This window comes from Peromyscus maniculatus, chromosome 21, assembly GCF_049852395.1.
Source record: "Peromyscus maniculatus bairdii isolate BWxNUB_F1_BW_parent chromosome 21, HU_Pman_BW_mat_3.1, whole genome shotgun sequence".
Classification (NCBI taxonomy): Eukaryota; Metazoa; Chordata; class Mammalia; order Rodentia; family Cricetidae; genus Peromyscus; species Peromyscus maniculatus.
Genome location: NC_134872.1, coordinates 66,427,573 through 66,444,570, shown reverse-complemented (window position 1 = coordinate 66,444,570; position 16,998 = coordinate 66,427,573). Strand labels below are relative to the sequence as shown.

General features: G+C 36.5%; 1 long non-coding RNA gene across 1 annotated transcript; it reads left to right on the top strand.

Moving 5' to 3' along the window:
* Window positions 1-282: 282 nt before the first annotated feature.
* On the top strand, window positions 283-13,138 carry LOC143269849 (uncharacterized). Its single transcript, XR_013046619.1, has 3 exons — window positions 283-391; window positions 1,646-1,826; window positions 12,772-13,138. It is a non-coding gene; the product is annotated as an uncharacterized LOC143269849 (long non-coding RNA).
* The last annotated feature ends 3,860 nt before the right edge of the window (window positions 13,139-16,998 follow it).

The window sequence follows — 16,998 nt, the reverse complement described above, 5'->3', positions numbered from 1 at the left end:
ATATTTTAAATATTTACTCCTGCTCATATGTGTTCTGCATATTTTGCTCCATTTCCAAGGTTAATCTCTTTATTCTCTTGACTGAAATGCTTTTCTTGTGCAGAAACTATTTGTTTTATAAAATGTCCTTTGTCAAGTCTTTTTCTTTTCTTTAATTTCCAGGGCTTTCAGTGTCAAATAAAAAAATGCCTACACCACTCTCAAGAAGTTTTTTTTTTTTGTATATTTTCTTCAAACAGTTTCAGATATTTGACCTCTAATCTTTCAAAATTATTTTTTTATAGATGGGATGACATGAAAGTCCATCAGTGGATGAAAGGACAGAGAAATGTGATACACCATGATGTATTACTCAGCCTTGATGAAGAGAAAATCCTGCCATTTTGACAAGGTTTAACCTGGGGGAATTAAACATAATAAACTAAGACCAACTTGGTCTCAATTATGTATCTTAAATGTGAACTCAGAGAAGCAGAGCACAGGATATATGTAGGTAGGACCTAGGAATTTTAGGATGAGTAGGTTAAAGGGATGTAATTGACAGCTGTAGTTACAGTTCTGCTTGAGAAATTTTAATATCGATCTCAGCTGTCAGCAAACAGCACTTCCTCGCATATAAACAAATACACAAAAGTTATCATGTGAGAGTTGGCATATGCTAATATGTTTGAAAACATTTGGCATTTCCCAATATAAATGTAAAACAAAACATCATTTTATATACTTCAAGCATTTGCAACACCAATACAGTTGGTAAGAAAGCAGGCATTATACAAGTACAAAATTCTCTCCTACCATCAATGAGTCTGCATCAACTGTAATGAGTATGTTAGAGAGTCAACTGTAATGAGTATGTTAGAGAGTGTATGTGGGTCACTTTGTATTTATTTTTTAAAGTCATTTCCATTTGATGTATTAAATTATATTTTAATGATATCATTTCAACTAAATCATTTTTTTTTCTCAGAATTTAAAGTTTGCCTCATTGTAACATTCTGCATACACAAAAAGAAATTCTAGGCATGACTTGTGATTAGAGTACACTTCACCTCATTAACAATGTAACACAGGAAGGGGAGTGGAAGGAAACACAGTACTTCTCTATATACTGTCACAGATGGAAGAGGATTTAGCTGTAGTGGGAGTATAGGTTCAAATGTGGGATCTGAAGCTGAATAGGTTGTGAGTTTGGGGATGCTCAGAGTCTCTGGTAGTAAACTACAACTAAAGGCTGATCAGTGCTATCTTCATCAATTTCAACATCACCACCACAACCACTGTCACCATTAGTGCATATTTCAATAAAGTCTACAAGAAAATTCAGAGTTCATAAGAATGGACTCTCAACTTCCTCTTCCTTTCTAAAGCAGGCAGATGTATTCTAGGCATTAGACACACCAGCTAATGTTTAACGATTGAGTCTATTGCTTTAGTTGGAAATGTATGGATCACTGAGGCTTTACAACAGTCCACCAAAGACTGAAGTGAAGAAACGGTACTTAGTGCAAAGATTATAGTTGTGCATATAATCAAAAATGGGGAGACATCTCAAATCTGTTGATACAGTGTATTAATTAGCATGGTAAATGTCACTCTAATATTTAAAGTATGACTAAGAAAGATATATCTTTTGCTTATATTTTAGTGAAATAAATATGACTTGCCAACATTTTCAGACAACTCACTTAAGTCAGAGTAATTAAACAGGAAGATAAATACAGTGCAGTATATTGGATGCAACATCAGAAGAATGAAGATTTCATGTTGTAGTGCTATATGAAGATATTCGAGAGAAATGAAAGGCAGAAGAAAAAGTTGTAAAGAAGGTGAGGTGTGAAATAAATGTGAGTTATTTAACACTTTAAAAACTACAAATTAGTTATTATATAAAAATTGTAATCTGTGGAGAAAAGGGTTGCATGAGAAAATCAATGTAATTTATAAAAGTTATGAAGAAAAATAAAAAGACGATATTGCCTTCACTTTCCAATTGATCATCCCAGTGGTGCAGTAATAGAAACCAGATTTCACTTTCTGCTATAATCAGACAGAAAGCTGGACAGAACAATGAACCAAAGCATTTCAGATAATAGTCAGCTTCTCCTGTTGATAGAAGCCTCTCAGACTGCAACTTCCTGTCTGAGGAGAGCCTGGTTCTGCACTGAAGAACATGAGAACTCAGAGCAGGAATCCTCTGTAGGCAAGGTAGACAGAGGTGAAATTCAGAGACATTATGATTTGTTGTGGCTTCTGTCTTAGGGAAGGCACCTGTACAGAGCACCCAAGAAGCATCCACAAGGTTGACCTTAAACTGTCAACTAAGCACTGATTAACTTTATGTGAAGAAACCATGACACCTGCAAGTGACTAACACTAAAGAAGGGTTCCAATGGATAACTGGTGAATGTGGGAAGGGACTTCATCTGGAATAGTGTGCAGATAGAAGGACGACTTCAGTTTCATCACGAAGAAGAAGAAACCTCCTAAGTACATAGCTAGGGAAGGAAGACAGAAGCACAATAAACCAACATGCAACATTTAAATAGACCTGGAAAATGGATGAGTATTTGGTAGTGCCTACACTTTCTCTGGGCAAACCCAACAGTTTTAAGCATAGCTTTTGATATTTTTAAAAATTTCTAAAGCATTTGAACACAGGAGCAACAACCAATAAGAAGCTAGCCCTTTATTAGCATATACATGCCAGAGATTGATAGAAAAACAAAAAAGTAATTTCTTGAGTGTAGACATTGAAATTCCAAATCCCTTCTGAGGTTATACTGCATAAATGTTCACAATAAAATATCACAGACTGAGTATTAGAATCATCAGGAAAGTATTTCCCAACATATGTGCAGGCTAAAAGTCGAAGGTTAAAAGTCTGCATAGGGCCCATTTTTGATGCTAGCCTTCTGCTTGCAGATGTCGAGATGGTCATTGCGTCTTCACAGCGGCTTTCTTTTGTGTGTGAGATCTCTGGTATCTGTCCTTGTCGAATCTATCAGTTAAAGACTCTACCTTTACGACTTCATTTTACCTTCAATGGTTCATGCCAGAACCTATCTGCATGGGTAGACACACTGCAGTTAGAGGTTCAGCATACACAATCTGGAGCTCTGCAACTCAGAACACAGCAATATTGATTTTGTTTAAGGTGGAAGCAGTTTGGAGCATACCCAGACATAAGGTACAAAGATTTCAGTGGAATCAACCACATGTGTGAATCACTGATGGCACAGAGAAAGACAGACTGGTTCCAGAATAATGGATCCAGCTTCAAAAGACAAAGCCACTGTAGAAGTGTCTCGGAAAATAAATGTTTAGATAAGCTTTGGAACAAAATTATAAATTCTGCAGGACTGGAGCGGAAAGCCACTTTAAATTCAGCAAGCTGCTGAGTACAAGCCCCAAACATGATTTTCAGGAATGTCACTGTAAGCATGCAAGGAAAGATTTTCTTCTAGCTGTCTTCAGACATCTGTGACTTGATTTTTTTTTCTGTGGAGTAGGTAAAAGGATTTGATAAAATGCACAGAAAACTTATAAAGCAATGGATCCAAAATAGCAACAGAAGAATCAGTGTTAGAAGTTTATCAAAATAAAAGAATCACAGTAGCAACAGCAGATAGCATGCTGTGTGGTGGCACAGAGCTGTAATCCTAGGACCCAGAAGGGAAGCAGAATTGTGAGATCTCAATCTTTGCTACACAATGAGATACTGTGTCAAGAAAACTAAAAGCAAATCAAAGCAGCAATAACAGAACCTGTAACTTTAATTATTTATATAACATTTAAAATTGTCATATACTTCTGAAAAAAATCTTGTGTATATTTTATTAGAAGAAAATAATTTTTCAGCCTCATACTTCATCACAGCTGCAGAAAGAATATTTAAATAGCTGAATAATGTCTACTAGTTTACATCATAATGATTTCTAATTATGTGGGACATAATTTATCCAAAGTGCATCACACAAATGGATAAGAGGCTTTGTATTAGGAGCTTATGAAGGCTCATATATAAAACGATAAATGTTAGGAAGTAATTTAACACTGTCCTTAAAACTAATATAAAACACATGAAGTGCAGACACATTTATGCATGAAGATGATATAAGAAAATTGGAGTTATTTTATTTCATTAAAGAAATAAAATTACAATTTATTATTGTAATGCTTTCTATGCTCTTTCATTTAAAAATTTCCCCTAGCATAACTTTTGTGCTGAAAAAAATCATGTAAAGATGTTTTCAGTATGAATATACATATTTTTTGTGAGATTTTTTGGGTCTTTCTTCTGTTCAATATACTTGGTTGCTATAGAAACAATTTCTAAGGAAACAAGAAAAAATATGTTTATTTCCAGTGTTGCTTATGTGTTGAAAGAATGAATAGTAAACAAATGTTAATTCCTCTCTTGAATATAGCTGTTCATCAATTATGTTTAATCATGAATGATTCCAGGAACAAATACTATCTACTTTATGCTTACATGTAATTGCAGATTAACTCACTTTACAAAGTCAGTGTCATCTAATTCAATCAATTAAAAATATGCACATAAGCACATAAGCAGGATATTGATTGATATAATGATTGTTTTCATGACTTAGGATAGTTTAAGAACTTCAATTAAAAAAAAAACACTGTAAAGCAACCGTTGTACAGGATAAGAAACAGGCCAGAAGAGTTTGTAATCAGAACAAAAAAGAATATTGATTAAACAAACAAACAACACAACAAAAAAGCAAAACAAAAACAAAGAAACAAAAACTCTATCTTTTCCATGTTTCCATCACCTCTTCATTTGTTTTAGTGCATCTGGGAGCTGCAATGTGTCACGAAGTAGACCCTTCTGTCCAATCACTTTTACTTGCTCATTGTGTAATGAGTTCTTGGTCAGATTCAAGACCTCTCTCTGATTTCTGGTACATCATCAATACTGAACCCTCACCAAAAGTCCTCTCCAAATAGCCTGCTGTTGCGCCAAATCGTGGAGATCCTGTGGCTAATGTTCCATAGGATCAGTCGCTTTACACGATCCAGTAGGTCATAGATGGGGCAGATGCTGGGGTGGGCCAACTCAAAGCACTGGGTGTGTGCCTGGGTGATATCTGAGTTGTTAAGTCCAGGCCTCTAGGACCAACCCCCTCAGGCAAGAGGCAGAGCCAGCCCTCACAAGTCCATGGTGAGGCGTGGGTACAGTTTTTCTGTTTTGTGAATTTTTTTTAATTACTACTTTTATTTTTTATTTCTTTTTAAGTCCCCCCCCCCCCCCCCGCAAGGGTATGTTACAAGTGTGAAAGACAGATACAGAGGGGCTGGGAAATGAGTGGTACTGGAGTGGATAATGTAAAAGTCACAAAGAATTGATTAAAAAAATATGTTAAAAAAGAATTTGTAATCAAAGGCCATTGTATTCAGTTCACTATTTCACATGAAGAGGTTGGTATTTTTTGTTCTTCGACAAGATATCCATTGCACAAGTGTCCTGCCCTGATATTTTTTTGTTCTTATTCTCAGATCAGTTTAAAAATTAAAATTAGACAAATATAGAGTTCAAGTCTCTAAACATAGAACCAATTTAGTTTAATAAGAAGTTTAACTGAAAACAATGTTTGTTTGTTTGTTTTTTAATCACTAAAAAATATATCTACTTTATCCTAAATAGCCAACTATGGGGTTAAGAATAAGAAAAAAAAAAGAGATACAAGTTTAGTTTTTAAACAATTCATTGTTTACTGTATTGAAGGTCATGGAAAAATTACACACACAGTTAGATCGCCGAATTATAATATACAAATGTTTCAGCCTAACGCAGAATCCATAGCCTAACCTCAATTTGTATTCTGAGACTCTGATTCTGTCTGTATTCATTTTTTTCAGACCAGTTTCAAGGACCGAGAAACTGATAACAGCTTAACAAATGGGAATCTAGATTTTGCCAAAATGTTTGGCCTTAGACCATCAAATTTGTCATTTTCTGGATTCTCATATGTTAGGAATAAATAAAATGAAAATAAAACAGGCTCTCTTTCTTTTTTTTTTTTTAATTTTTCGAGACAGGGTTTCTCTGTGTAGCTTTGTGCCTTTCCTGGAACTCACTTGGTAGCCCAGGCTGGCCTTGAACTCACCGAGATCCTCCTGGCTCTGCCTCCCAAGTGCTAGTATTAAAGGTGTGCACCATGCAGAAATCCACAGCTAGGCCCCAGGTGGAGCTCCGGGAGTCTAATTAGGGAGAAAGAGGAGGGTTTATATGAGCGAGAATTGTTGAAACTAAGGTTGGATAAAGCACAGGGACAAAGAGCCAAATGAATGGAAACACATGAACTATGAACCAAAGGCTGAGGGGCCCCCAACTGGATCAGGCCCTCTGAATGGGCCCTCTTAATGGGTGAGATAGTTGATGGCTTGATCTGTTTGGGAGACATCTAGGCAGTGGTACCAGGTCCTGGGCTCATTGCATGAGTTGGCTGTTTGAAACCTGGGACTTCTGAATGGGTGAGACAGTTGATTGGCTTGATCTGTTTGGGAGGCATCTAGGCAGTGGTACCAGGTCCTGGGCTCATTGCATGATTTGGCTGTTTGAAACCTGGGACTTATGCAGGGACGCTTGGCTCAGTCTGGGAAGAGGAGACTGGACCTGCCTGAACTGAGTCTAACAGTTTGATCTCAGTCCTCAGGGGAGGCTTTGCCCTGGAGGAGGTGGGAATAGGGGGTGGGCTGGGGGGAAGGGGAGGGGGGCAGGAGGGGGGAGAACAAGGGAATCTATGGCTGTTATGTAGAACTGAATGGCATTATAAAATAAAATAAAAGGAAAAAACAAACAACAACAACAAAAATAGGCTTTCTTCTTAAAGTAACTTTTTCCTTTCTAGTGTAAGTGAATCCCATGAATATAGTGAGGCATCACATGCAATTAAGTAAAGTGACAAAGAGAGATTTAGAGAGATTATCTAATCTAATCAGATAAAGCTCCAAAAACTGGATTTTCAGTGGCTAGTGATAGGAGAAGTCAAAGAGATTCAACGATGGACTAGCCCTGACAAACTAGTGTACGAATGAACCCTTCTGTGCATGCAAAACATAAATTAATGAAATGATATTTTTGTAAAAATTTTGGATAAACTTACAGTATTTATTTATGAGCTCAATTTGTTCTTTAAATGGCATCATTATTATCAATAAGTAGATACTAGTTTTTTAAATTTCTAATATTTGAAATGAATTTATAATTTATGCCAATTTCCTTATAGTTACCTCAAACTGCTCATGAGCACATCGTGGGATATTTTTGGGTCATGTGAAGATTATTAGTGCCCAGATATGGTTCTTTCAGCTATTTCTTATTTATCCCTTGTTTTTAAGAATTATATTATTTTTTGCCTTAAATATGTGAAATAATGGTAATAAAAACATAAATGTTCATTTTAAAATTATAACAATACTTCATAAGTTAGGAAAGACAGTAGATGACAAAAGTGAAAAAAATTGGTCTGCACTTGAAAGGTAAGTAGAATAGAAGACCTACATCTCCGAGAAAGCTATTGTGATACCCAAAGACCTTCATCTTTCTTCAATCTTCTTTAATTCTTTTACTACAAAGTAGGTATTAAAAGTTCTAAGGCACTTAAATCAAATTCAAACACAAAATTTTAGGAAATGAACATCAAAGGGCCCTGGAGAAGATTGGCTTTGAGTTTAAATTTCAGTTAATTACATGAGATGAGGCCTAGTATCAATGGGAAGATGTTGGAATTGTACTGCTATTGTGTAAATCCACATCTTCCTTTCTAAAAAGTCTAACTGATAAATCTCTCCAAAAATTGCTGAAAGTTGGATTTGCTATATTTTATGGACCTTTTATGGAAACATACAATGTAAAGCATCATTGTATCTTAGCCCTTAATCGTTTCACTTGTTACTAGCATCAAAGTATCTTGTTTTTAAAAAGAAAATTTATGGTATTAAGTGGAAATCTTCAAATTAGAACTCAAATACAGAAATTAATAGGGAAAAGTAATTTGAATGAATCCTTTCTAGTAGAGTCATATAAAAATGAATAATCTTTCAATTTTCAAATGCAATATAACTCTTGTTAAATAAATCATTAATATGATATCTTCATATTTTTGTAAACAAAGTAGGTAGTTAATAAAAAACTCTTGATAAATTACCTCTAAAATTAGAAAAACAGATTAAAGGATATCATAATTTTATATTAATTCCAAATGAAAAAACAGAGTGAAATTAGTAAAATATTAATAAATTAAGACAGTGAAAGATTATACATTAAAGAAAAAATGTTATTTTTTATAACATTATTTCATACCCAAACAAGCATAAATATTTGTTTAAAAATCTTTGTATTTTTATATCCACATATCTAGATGTATATAAATGTATTTGAAACAAATAATTTGATGATAAATGAAAATTTAATATTCAAAATATTTTATTCTCATGCTTGTGTTTTCTCACAGAGAATATATGATGAACTGATTGTCATTTCAAATGAATACTTGCTTCCTTAATGTGATCATCTAGTTCTTGCAAGGACGACTTTTCTAGATGATGCCAGTGACTTGTTTTTTTTCTAGATATTCTTTGAAATGCCTGCTAAAGCTCCTAAGATTTATATTTTCTTGTTTTGTTAGAAACTACTCCCGGAGACCCATATCTAGACATTACACAGGGAGAGTCTGGATTGGATGTATAGATCAAGTTCCTCTCCTCACAGCTCCGCAAGTCCCATGGAAAAATAGGTAGAAAGATTGCAAGAGCCAGGGGATGGAGACCACCAGGAACGTTAAGCAAGGCACATAGGAGCTTACAGAGACCAGGCAGCAAGTACAGGGCAAAAATGAGTCTACACCAGGTCTTCTGCATACATATAATAGCTATTAGTTTAGTATTTTTATGGCATTCCTGACTGAGAATGAGTGAGTCTCTGACTCTTGTGCCTTCTCCTGGGACTCTTCCTCCTGTTGGGTTACTGTATCTAATTTTGATATGAATAATTTTGCTTCATCATATTATATTTTATTTTGTTACATTTGGTCGATGTCTCTTAGAATTCTGTTGTGGTGATATATTGTGTATCAAATAAAGCTTGCCTGGGGATCAGAGGACAGAGCCAACCACTAGATTAAACATAGAGGCCAAGCAGTGGTGGCACACATCTTTAATCCTAGCACTCGGGAGGCAGAGATCCTTCTGGTTCTCTGTGAGTTAGAGGGCCACCCTGGACTACATGAAATTGATTCAGTCTATGAGAGAAACAGAGCCAGGCAGTGGTGGCATACACCTTTAATTCCAGTATTTGGAAGTCACATGCTTTTAATCCCGGCACTTGAGATCTCATGCCTTTGTTACCAATATTTTGGAAGCACACATGGCATTAATCACAGCACTAAGAAGGAAGTAAAATGGGTGGGCAGAGAAAGGTATATAAGGTGTGAGGGGACAGGAACTAAGCCTTTTAGGCTAAGGACTAAGAGGCTTTCAGTCAGAGGATTTGTGGAGACAGGATCTTGCCTTCCTTTCAGCCTGAGAATTTGGTAGTAGTGAGAGGTTTCTCTAGTGGCTTGTTCCTTTATCTCTCTGATCTTTCAGCATTTACCTCAATATCTGGCTATGGGTTCTTTTATAATAAGACCATTTAAGATTCTTGTAACACTCGTTCTCTTCTAATGAGAGACAGAAGGAGGGGAGGAGATGTTGGAAGGAACTGGGAGAAGTAGAGTACGGGAAAGCTATAACCAGTCTACATTGTATGATAAAAGAATTTATTTTCAATAAAAATGTTTAAAAAGCTACTGCTGATTTATGTTTGAGTCATGCACATTGTTAAAACTATTATTTAATTTTTAGTTTAGCTTCAATTATTGGTAATATTTATAACAATCTTATTTTAATTTTAATTGTCTTCGGATATGGTTAGCTCAGAAGATTCCTAACTGTCATGTGAATCTGTCCACCTATGCACATGGGTGTTTGAATTAGATACCCAAGTTTGCCCTATAATGACCTCAGCAACAGAAGCTCTGTGACCTCTGGACCTCAAGCAGAGTCCTAAGTTTTGTTTCTTTACCTTGCTGCTCTTCAGAAGGCATGACTTCATCTTAATTTTAACCCTATTTTAAAATACTTTGTTTCATATTCCCTTTTATTCTAACACTCAGTTTCTATAAATGTCGTTTTTGCTGGCTTACTAACTTTAATTCCTAATTCAAACACAGCACATGAAACAGTTATGCATAGTGCATGTGAATGTCATTATGTGCCCTCAAGTTCATCTTGTACCAAGTATGTTTTGATCTAAATAGTTTGAGGATTAAAGAAATGAAACTCCGGTTTCTACTTTGTGAAAAATGCTTTGTGTAAAGCATTATGCTAATTTCTGCAAGGCTACAATAAAACAATGTATGCCTTATCATGAATGCTGGCATCTCCATTATATCTCTGCCCCATCAAAACTGCCATATTCAGCACTTGTTAAAAAATATGCTATGCAATTAAATGGAATTAAGTGCTATGAGATGAGCAAAACAGTACATTTATCTAGTTTATGAAAAATATGAAATTTTATTTCCAGTTCCTATTGAATACTTTAGAAGTGTTTTTCAAAAAAATTATACTTACATATCTTCTACTATGAATATTAAAGGCTCTGAAAGAATAAAATTTTACTTTATTGTTATTGGCTACCAAAATAACAAAATATATTTATTTATTTTCTTCAATTACAGAAAGCTAATCAAAGTGACAGACACTGGTATCAAAAGAAGAGCAAAAACAAACAAACAAACAAACAAACAAACAAACAAACAAAAAACCACAAATGATGATCAAACTGTGCCTCCCTTTAAGAGCTCAAACTAAGATACACTTACATCTTAAGATATAAAATATTGTTTCTAGGCTGGTCACTAGAGTAGACTGGTCCAGGCACCCTCTGAACCACTGCCAGCAGATCAATGTGGGGTCAACCTTGTGGATTCCTGAGAGCCTCCCCAGCATCCTGCTTCTTCATATTCCCATGATGTCCTCATATGTCCTCATCATGGTATCTTCCTCCCTGCCCTCCCACTCTGTCCCTGTTCCAGCTTGACCCTCCCATTTCCCTATGTTCTTATCCCCCATTCCTCACCCTCTGCCACCCCCACACACCCAGTCCACTCATGCAGATCTCATCCACTTCTCCTTTGCAGGGTCATCCATGTGTCCCTCCTAGGGTCTTTCCCTGTTAGCTAGCCTTTCTGGAGTTGTGGGTTGCAGTCTGGCCATCCCTTCCCTCACATTTAGTATCCACTTATGAGTGAGTACATACTATGTTTGTCCTTCTGTGTCTGGTTACCTCACTCAAGATGATACTTTCTAGTTCCACCCATTTGCTTGCACATTTCATGATATCATTGTTTTTTTATTTTTTTACTGCTGAGTAGTACTCCATTGTGTATATGTGCCATATTTTCTTTATCCATTCTTCAGTTCAGGGGCATCTAGGTTGTTTCCAGGTTCTTGCTATTACAAATAATGCTGATATGAACACAGGTGAGCATGTGTCCTTGTGGTAAGATTCATTGAGCCTTTGTCCAATGACTGATGGAGGCAGATACAGAGATCCAAGGCCACACACCAGGCTGAGCTCCGGGAATCAAATTGATGAGAGAGAGGAGAGACACAGCAAGCAAGGAATGTCGAGATCATGATGAGAGGACATGCAGAGATGACTGGCCACACTAGTAGAAGCCCATGAACTGTGGACTGGTGGCTGTGGAGCCCCCATGGGACTGGACTAAGTCCTCTGGATAGGAAGACGGTTCTTTGGCTCTAAATGTTTGGGGGCACCCTGGCAGGGGATCAGGGTCTGTCCCTGGTCTATGGGCAGGCTTCTGGAACCCGAAGCCTGTGATGTGACACTTTGCACAGCCTTGGTGCAGTGGGAAGGGGCTTGGACCTGCCTAGGCTCAGTGTGCTGGGCTCTGCTGACTCCCCATAGGAGACCTTGATTTGGGGGATGTGGGGATGCAGGGTGGCTTAGGAAAGAGGGCTGAGGGGTGGGAGGAGGGAGGAGGGGCGAATCTGTGGATAGTATGTGGAGTGAGTAGAAAATTTCTTAATAAAGAAAAAATGTTGTTTCTAAAAGAGATATTCTCAATAAGTGAGAATGAGAATAAATTTCCAAGAATAGCTGAAAACATAAGACAAATGTAACTTTTAGTCTGGCTATGTCTCATTAATTTTTGACAGACCCAGGAGCCAGGGGGTCTTTCTGTACCTCACGGCTCTAGTCAAAAATGTCATTATAAAATTTTCAGAGTATTATACTGTATTAGAGCGGCTACGTGACTCAGTTTTATAGCTGATAAAAGTTTTCCTTAAGTCTGCCTGAAACATCTGGAAAAGAGTTCTGCACATTTTCCAAAAATATCTTAACATACCTCTCTATTTTTAATACCACTGATTTTCAAAATAAATAAAAATAATCCAATATGGCAGTTTTGATGAGGCAGAAATATAAAAACTAAATAACATATCAAAATATTGCTAGCTGATACTCCAAAAAAATGACATTTATTCTACATTATGTACTTCAATGTAAAGATATTTGGGCTAGTAGGATTGCTGTTTTTCATTACTTAATTTGATCACTTTCATTATTAGATAGCTGAGCTATTAATAATTAAATTCACCTATGCAACTGACTGTATCTCCTTTGTCTTTTTCTTCTATTTTCTCCTTTTTTATTCATCAACTTTACGAAAGTGAGAGTCACTTGAGAAGAGAGAACATCGACCAAGAAAATACCTCCATCATACTGATCTGTAGGCAAGCCTGTGGAACATTTTTTTCATTGATGATTGATGTGGAGGGTCTCATACAGTCAGTCGTGACATCTCTGGTGACCATAAAGAAGAAAATTGATCAAGCTACATGGAGCAAACAAGTCAGCAGTATTCCTTTATTTCTTGTGCTATATCTCCTACATTGACTTCCTTTACTGATGGCCTATATCTTGAAATGTAAGATGTAATAAACTCCTTCCTCCCAAAGTTGCTTTGGTCATAGATTTATCATCTCAATATAATCTCTAAGATAGACTTTAATAATAAGTGAAATTTAAAAGAAATACGCCTATGGAGAGATAAATATGTTCCTCAAAAGTATAACTGTCTGTGTTGATCCTACCCATGGGGGAATACTAAGCCTTGGGTCTTTACTTTTTTTTTATGATACTCTTTTCCCATAGTTTTCCTGCCCCTCTTAACCTGGTGTAGAGGATAATTCTCACAAGAATGTCCAGTCAAGATCTACACTACACTGGGAATCATACAGACCTGTAGATCATGAATTAAAAACAAAAACAAACAAACAAGCAAAAAAAAAAAAAACCCAAAGCTCCATTCTCATTGCTCAGTGGGCTATTGGAAGCAAATATTTTGTTAGATTTGTTTTCATCTAGGAATCTGACACCCCAGGGCCTACTGACAGTTGAGGACCTCTATCAAGATGCTCACTGCCAATTTATCATCTGTCAGTTTGTGCAGAAACCAGGTCTTCAACCTCCGGTCACTGTCAATTAGTCAGCAGCTATCGAATAAATGAGAGTTATATCTATAATATCTTTGGAATAAGAATGTGTCTTCCTTCCTATAATTTCCAAAACTTCCCACTGAGTTATTTGTGTTCTTATTGGTTTAATGGCTTTATACCTATGATCATTCTGTCTAAGATGTATACTTCTGGTCCAGGTTGTAGGATAGGAACATTAGGTTAGATCCTGTCCTTAGAACATGAACTGTCCATCATGATTCATATTCCTCACTACAGAAATTTCATTCTTTCCTGAATGTGGGCTGTGTTGTTGAAGACCAGGCTGCTATTCTCCATCAGACATGCCCAATATTTTGACACGACAACTCAATGTTGTCATCTTCAAAAATCATGCTTGACAAATGTATAATCAAGTAACCAAAAAAAAAATCACAAACATCTCATAATGTTTTAAATACATTAAAATTTTGTATTGAGCTGCATTCATAAGTATCATGATGTACAGGCTGTCCATTCCTTAGCCACAAGTTGAACATGAGCTTTTGCAAGGAACACTATCATGGACATATGGAAGCAAGCTACGTATTTACATATCAACCTTTCCTAGCTGGTAACAATTGCAAATAGCTTCTGGGTTATGAGTAGGATTTCATGTCCACTTTTCCTTCTGAGTGCTAGGATTTTGTCTGGTTAGAACTTTTCATATCTTGTGCAAGTGATTGCAGTCTCTCTGAGTTCATATGTGTACTTGCCCTGTTGTACCTAGAAGATGCTGTTTCTTTGGAGACATCTATCATCTCTGCTCTTACACTCTTTCTACCTTCTCCTACATATAGATTCCATGAACCATATATTGAACTATTCAGATTACTCAAGGGCTGAACATTTTAGCAATGTTCTTAATTTTTTGTCACTCTATATTAGATCTCACACATTCAGCTCATGTAATTCTTTGCATAGCAGGTTCCACAAATGTCTGCTTAACCTATAGCAAATCACAGAATCATTAGAAAATTAGGATAAACCTTTAGTAGACATTTCTGGAACCCCATCACTAATAAAATTTGGGTAAGGAATTGCATTTGTTAACAAAAGACTCTCCTATGAGAAAAGAGCCCAAATATTGCTAAGGAATTTATCAAAGGTAAGAAATGACCAAAACTTATCAGACACTGAGAAGTAAAGACAATGAAGCAAAGGCAATCAATCTTCTAGCTTATAGTTTTCTTCAATATGAGTTAACATCTGAATTTTCTGTCAGAATAGTAATTCTTAACACACTTGGCCAAAGAGATCAGTGACTGAGGCATTGTATAGACGTAGTAGAGAAGCATGCAGCTCTGTAACATGTTTGGCTTTAGATTATCATTAGGGTGAATATTACAGTGAGAATGCTTATATATTTGAATTATAAATGCAGAACAATTTTAGTCTTTAAGTAGAAATCATCATGATGATCATCATCATCATCATTGTCCTCATCAACAAAAATACATGCACTCTGAAGTTGACATGAAGGCTGGTCTTGAGAGAATAGAACACTAGAAATAGGACACATAGAAGAGAAATGAAATATCAATTTTGAGGAATAGTTTATTTACCCAAAATACTGATAAAAGCCTAAAGCAGAATATTAATCATTTGATAACATAAAAATGTCAAGGAGGATATTGTAGCTAGCATTAATAAATTAATAACATATAAAATATTTATATGGTATTCTTCTCCTGCCTCTAAGTCCACAGTCTGAAAGTTAGATCTCTTGATGGTGTTTAAATGCTATTCAACACTCTGCTCAAGGAGTTGTATGAATTTGCATTGACTTTACATTAGTTACTTTCCATTGCTGTGATAAACTATGAACAAGACAACTTTTAGAAGGAAGGTTTTTTGTTTGTTTGTTTGTTTGTTTTTGACTAATGGTTCCAGAGGTAAAGAAGTGCATAATGAAGGGGAAGTAGCTGGAACAGAAAGCTGAGGATTCACCTCTTGAACCACAAACAAGAAGCAGAGTATCTTAGTCACTTTTCAATTCTTGTGAACAGATACATGACCAAGACAACTTATAGAGACACATTTAATTGAGGGGGATTGCTTACTATTTCAGATGGTTAGTCCATGATCATTGTGGTGGGAAGCATAACAGTAAGCAGGTAGGCAGGGATGATGGTAGAGAAAACAAGAGCTTATATAACCAAGAGCTCATATCTGATCCACAATTTGTAAGCAGTGGGGAGACTGGTCCTGGCAAGGGATTTTGAAACCAGTAACACACCTCTGTCAACAATACTTCAATAAGGCCACACCTTGAATTCTTGCCAATCAGTACCACTAACTGGGTGCCAAGCATTACAACAAGTAAGCTTATGGAGGTCATTCTTTTTTCTTTCTTTTTTTTTTCATTGATTTTTGTTTGTTTATTTGTTTGTTTTTTATGTTTTGGCTAGTTTTGTTTGGTTCTACCCTAGGTCTCTAGGCTATCCAGTTTCTTATTCCTGGTCATCTAGCATAGGCTCCCTCTTGTGGCATGGACCTCAAGTTAAACCAGACAATGGTTGGCCACTCCAACAAGTTCTGTGCCACCATTACCCTAGCACATAGTGCAGGCAAGACAGAATGTAGGTCAAAGATTTTGACTGGGGTGGTGTCCAGGTTTCTCTTTCTGCAGCCTGCAGAGTACCTTCTCATGCCCAAGAGACTAGAACATGACAGAGTAGCCTCCATGATGGCACCAGCTTGACTTCTTTACTTTTAATGAGCTGTGTGGATGTTATCCTTGACAACAGGGCTCCACTGTCAGTTTTTGGAGAGTGACCCTCCATCCTAGCATTAGGATATGGAACAAGGAGAACACTTCTCCTTTTCTTGTGGGAGTGTAAACATGTAGGGCCACTATGGAAATCAATATGTTGGTTCTTCATAAAATTGGGGAGCGATCTACCTCAAGACCCAGCTATACCAGTTTTGGGCACATACCCAAAGGATGTGCCATCCTACCATAAAGACACTTGCTCAACTATGTTTATTGCAGCTTTATTCATAATAGCCAGAAGCTAGAAACAACCTAGATATCCTTCCACCAGAGAATAGACAAAGAAAATGTGGTATAAAAACAAAACAAAAAGCAAAGACATCATGAAATTTACAGGCAAATAGATTCAGCTTGAATAAATCATCCTGAGTGAGGTAACCCAGACCCAAAATGACTAATATGTTATGTATTCATTTATAAGGGGATATAAGCTGTTATGTAATGTTAATCAAACTACAATCCACAGTAAAGAGAAAGATTCTAGGGAGTTTTCATGAATCTCCCGGGGAGGGGGAAATAGGATAGATTTTATGGGCAGACTGAGGGTGGGTGGGAACAAGAGCAGGGTGACTATGTTGCGGGGGAGATAGAGTAGGGGGAGAAAGTTTTAGGAAAGATGACTGGAA